Raw genomic sequence first — 6000 nt, forward strand, 5'->3', positions numbered from 1 at the left:
TTTGGCCTCAATCCACCAAGAACAACTTAGATCTAACCGATTTCCACATAAACCAACAAAGATCTTTCGTAGATCTAAACATATTCATAATAAAAAGGATTTAAATATGGTTTTCCAACTTTCTTTTAACTCTTTTACACTCAATGCACTCAAAACCGATGGAATCGGAGCTTGTGCCGACTTGCTACTCATTTTTGTTGGTTCAAGATCTGGATTCTATCCACGAGGTTCACCGAATTCGGGTTAAAAGTGAAACACCGTCCCGAACAATTCACTAATCGGATTTGGGTGGTTCCTGTCCGATCAAGAGAGCCAAGTATTGACATCTGTTGCTTAACTCGTTATCAAAACGCCTCGATAAAATGACAAACAATTAAAACAACCCAGTGTAAGACGAACAGGACAACCAGGACGGGGTGTCGTCCAATCGGACTGCTGTCCGAACGGACAGCCAATCCAAACGGACAGCCAACCCGAACGACTGGACAATCCGCACGACTTGCACCTTGGGTCCCACACTTAACCAATTGAAGTCTAAATGTTGAACGAAGTGTTGTCCGATCGGACTACCATCCGATCGAACGGCCATTCGCACCATGAGACTTTTGAACTTCCACACTTAAACAATTTTCAACATGTTCAATGCACAAAGGATGCCACCCGAACGAACAACCGTCTGAACGGGTGACAACCTGTTGTGAACTTGTTCTCGCTAAAGTGTCCGGCCAATCGGGTTGACGTCTGATCGAACGACCGTCCGATCGACCGACCTGAAAGGTAGAGATACTTCTATGTTTTCAAAATGCTACAACAAAAACTTCAAAAGTCAAGCCATCATACACAAACACATTCTTCCCAAAGGAAGAAACAATCCACTCGAACAGCCATCCGACCGGACGACTGTCCGAACGGATTACCACTCGCACGACTGGTTGTCCGAACGGACTACCACTCGCACGACTGGCTGTCCGAACGGATTACCATCCGATCGAACTACTGTCCGACTCACTTATACTTTGCATCGTCTTACGCTTCGCTTATCGTTATGCTATCGAATTGTCCAGGTGTAATACCCCGAACCTTAATGTGCTGGTTATAAACGTGTGAAATATGTAATTTATATTTCATATATTGTTAAATGAGTAAGATGATTGTGTGAAAGGTGAAATATCTTGACAAACCTTGGCTAATATAGGAGACCGTTGATATTAATAATTAAATATATTATTTTAGTTACCTTACTCCGTTTTTAATGAAACTTAGGTTAAAACGTAGATAAAAATATGCTCGTTCTAATGACATATTCGTCGTTTTATAAAACGTCATATTTTAAAAGTTATACAAGAAAAACGAGTTAAGCAGCTGAATTAATATATATAAACAAGCAAGCTAGCAGGTCAAGCAGGTAGGTAGTCAATTGAATCCCACATCGACCAGAAAGGGATTTGAGGTGCCTGCTTGCTTGCTTTAAATAAGAGTCTCAGTAGTTTGTTTAGGTACCAGTTTCTTTAACGTGAATGCTCTAGTATAGAGAATCCTGAGTATACGATACCCCGTTGGGTGTTGTTAATAGTCGTTTTTGGAGTGTGAGTAGGAGCAGGAGTAGGGAAACTCTACATCAACGTGCCGTAGATAGTTTTGAGGTATACTCTCGTTTAAGTTTACGTTTAGTTATTTATTATTTATTTTTAGTAGTTAATATTAGTTTTATTATTAGTAATAATATATTAGTAGTAGTAGTGTTAGTATTATTTTTAGGTACTAGGGTTATTGTCAGGGGCGGGTATTGGGTAGCCTAGCCTTAGTTAGGCATGGACTGATCACCCATGCTTAAACAAGGTAGGGTTAACCAATATCCAACCATGATAATGACTAGTTAGGTGTACCATTACCTAACCTAGGATTATGTAATTGTGTCAGGACCTTGAGACATAACCCAGTATTACTAGTGGCTGTTAAGCAATTGCTAATCAGGTGAGTCATCATACTTGTCTTTTAAACTGTGATAGTATACTCGTCCATAACTGGTAATAATGAGAATGCTGCAGTATGCATGTGTCAGTAGGGGTATATGGGATCCTATTATGCTTAATGAGGTGTGTCACTCTGGGAAGGGTAATAAGGTGTTGTACCCACAGGCACTTCGTGCTTATAAGGTCCAGCGACACACACTCATACCTATGTGACGGCCGTAGGGGGACACAACTGGAGGACCAATATGTCTCTTGTACGGTGGTTTGTGACAAGTCAAATGTGACCTATAAGGTTCAATGAGGCCCAACCTGACTATAATGTGGTCACATGCCCATATTGTGTATGCATATAATGTAAACTGTGGTCTGTCTTTATAAAAATTGTATAGTATGAGCTCACCAGTATATATCTGACGTCGTTTTGAGTATACTTATCTCAGGTGAGTCATGAGGAAAGCTACAGGAACTACTTGACAGTTGTGGAGGTTTAGAAGATCAAGGAGTTCGTAATTGCCAAAAGATTATGAATAAATAAAGTGTTGTATTCAGACTATTATAAGTTTTAATGAAAGTTTAGTTTGTTTCCGCTGTAAGTGTATCAATTGTGCACAATCACCCGGGTTACGGGGTGGGTGTTACAGTTGGTATCAGAGCCCGAGGTTTTAGCGAATTAGGTATTGCAGGAATGCCTAAGCTTTAACCAGTAGTTCTTTAAAGATTAATAGCACACTCAGACTAGGCCAAATAACATGTTCTCAGGAAAAGTACTTGCATAGTCAGTTGAGTGACGCTAGAAGAAGTAAATTATGTTGTGCCTTTCTATGTGTTATATATATATATATATATACACACACATGTATATATATATCTCTATGTTATGTATATAGTTGTTATATTATAATGATGTATCATACATACTAGTAACTCTGTATACTCATATTCCTATAGGAAGGAGACAATGTCTGAACATAGAGATGAACAAGGGTCTAGAAATAATCAGAATAACAGAAGGAGAGAGGAAGATTCGTATAGGACTCGAACTCCCTCTCATAGTGTCAGGTCCCGGTCTAGTACAAGCATGCGTCTAAATACTGAGGATATCCACAATATAGTTGTGGAAGTGGCTAAGGTAATGAAGAATGCACAAACCGGTAATGTTAACCAATCTGGAGAACGGCATGAAGAAAGCTCAGCAGCCTCCACGCCAATACAAAGGGAAGGAATGGGCGAAAGGAAAAACACTATTGCAACCATGCCACTAGAAGGAAAAGGTGAATATTCCAAATCAAAGGAATGTACTTATAAGCACTTCATGTCCTGTAAACCTCAGTCCTTTGACGGAAGAAAGGGAGCACTAGAAGCTCAAGACTGGCTCAACAGAATGGAGTCAGTATTAGACATATGTGAGTGTGATGACCGCAACAAAGTACGGTTCGCCGTACATATGTTTGAAGCTGAAGCCCTTCACTGGTGGAACATTGTGGCCCGAACAGAGGGAAAAGAAAAGGTTAAGGAGATGAAGTGGGAGGAGTTTATTCATAAGTTTCTTGCTAAGTATTGTCCTCCCAGTGAGACTGAGCAACTGGAAGTGGAATTCTTTCAGTTAAAAATGGGAAATAAAACCTATCGAGAGTATGTTTCTCGTTTCAACGACATATCTCGACTGGTTTCTTATTTAGCATTGACTGAGGAACAACTGATCAATAGGTTTATTTAGGGTCTACCCTCTAAAATGAAGATGTTTATCAAATCCAAATCCCCCAAGACTTTTGCAGAAACTGTTGAGGCTGGCGCCGTCATGGCTGCCGAGATGATTCTGCGGCAGGCTGAATCTCCCGCGCCAAAAAGGAAGTGGGAAGAAAGAAAGGGGGACACCCGGAATAACAACTTTAAAAGGCCGAAAACATTTCCTCAATGTCAAATTTGCAAACGCTTCCATACGGGGGAATGTCGTTTTCCTTGTCCAAATTGTAAAAAGACGGGTCATGCTCTTCAAGAATGCAAGGAAAAGAAGAAGTATTTCAAATGTGGAGACCCTAACCACATGAGATCTGAATGTCCCGAACTCAAAAGAAATGATAGGACACAACCAAATCAGCCAAAAGGGCGGGCATTTGTACTCACCACGGAAGAAGCCAAGACCAATACAGACGTTATCACGGGTACGTATCTCGTAAATGATGTATATGCGCGTATGTTATTTGATACCGGTGCAAATAGAAGTCTAGTGTCGACTACCTTTAGACCTTACCTGAACCAGGCATCCCAAACCCTAGATCATACCTTTACAGTAGAAATGGCTGATGGAAGTCAAAGAGAGATAGTTGACATAGTTAAGAATTGTAAAATAAGCTTAAACAACCATGTTATCCCTATAGACCTAATGCCTATGGAACTTGGAGAATTCGACATAGTCATAGGAATGGACTGGTTGACACCATATAATGCGGAAGTTATATGTGACAAAAGGATCGTCCGACTCCGATTACCCAACGGCAAACAACTAACTGTATCAGGAGACCGCACTGACAAGACTAAGAACCTCATCACGATAGCACAAGCACATAAATGCCTAAGGAAAGGGTATGTTGCCTTTTTAGCATATGTCGTAAACACTACAGAAAAGCAGAAGGTCGGGGACGTGCCAGTAGTACGAGAATACCCTGAAGTGTTTCCCGATGAGCTCCCGAGACTACCATCGGATAGACAGGTTGAGTTTCACATTGACCTAGTTCCCGGTACATCACCGATTGCTAAGTCGCCGTACAGACTAGCCCCAACAGAAATGCAAGAACTCAAGAAGCAACTACAAGAGTTGCTTGACAAGGGGTTTATCCAACCTAGTTCGTCACCATGGGGAGCACCCATCTTGTTTGTCAAGAAGAAAGATGGGACGATGCGCCTGTGCATCGATTACAGAGACTTGAATAAAGCCACTATAAAGAATAAATACCCTTTGCCCAGGATCGACGACTTGTTTGATCAATTACAAGGGGCAAGCTATTTCTCTAAAATAGACTTGAGGTCTGGATACCACCAAGTGAAAGTTGCACCAGAAGACATACCTAAGACTGCCTTCAGGACTAGGTATGATCATTATGAATTTTTGGTAATGCCATTTGGATTAACCAACGCACCTGCAGTGTTCATGGACCTCATGAACAGGGTTTGTAAACCTTACCTTGATAAGTTTGTGATCGTTTTTATTGACGATATCCTTATCTACTCTAAGAACGAGGTAGAACATGAACAACACCTGAGAGCAGTCCTTGAATTGCTCAAGAAAGAAAAACTCTATGCAAAGTTCTCTAAGTGTGAATTTTGGATACGCGAGGTGCAATTCCTAGGCCACGTGATAAATGAATGTGGAATACAAGTTGACCCTACAAAGATCGAGGCCATCAAGAAATGGGAAGTACCAAAGAATCCCACTGAAATCAGAAGATTTCTCGGGTTAGCGGGATACTATAGAAGGTTTATTCAAGACTTCTCAAAGATTGTAACACCATTAACCACACTAACCCAGAAAGCCTCTAAGTTTAATTGGGGACCTAAACAAGAAGAAGCCTTTAACACGTTAAAGCATAAGTTATGTAGCGCCCCAATACTGTCACTTCCTGAGGGAATAAAAGATTTTGCCATCTACTGTGATGCATCTCACTATGGTATGGGATGTGTACTCATGCAAAGAGGCAAAGTGATTGCCTACGCCTCTAGACAGTTGAAGATTCATGAACGGAACTACACAACCCATGATTTGGAACTTGGTGCCATAGTGTTCGCATTGAAAATTTGGAGGCACTATCTTTACGGTACAAAGTGCACTATCTATAGTGACCATAAAAGTTTAAAACACATATTTGAGCAGAAGGAGCTCAATGTGCGTCAGAGACGATGGATGGAGTTATTAAGTGATTACGACTGTGAGATCCAATACCATCCAGGTAAGGCAAACATAGTAGCAGATGCTCTAAGTAGAAAAGAGAAACCTCAACCAATAAGAATTCGTGCAACCAGAATAGAGGTT

The sequence above is a fragment of the Helianthus annuus genome, chromosome 3, assembly GCF_002127325.2.
Source record: "Helianthus annuus cultivar XRQ/B chromosome 3, HanXRQr2.0-SUNRISE, whole genome shotgun sequence".
NCBI lineage: Eukaryota > Viridiplantae > Streptophyta > Magnoliopsida > Asterales > Asteraceae > Helianthus > Helianthus annuus.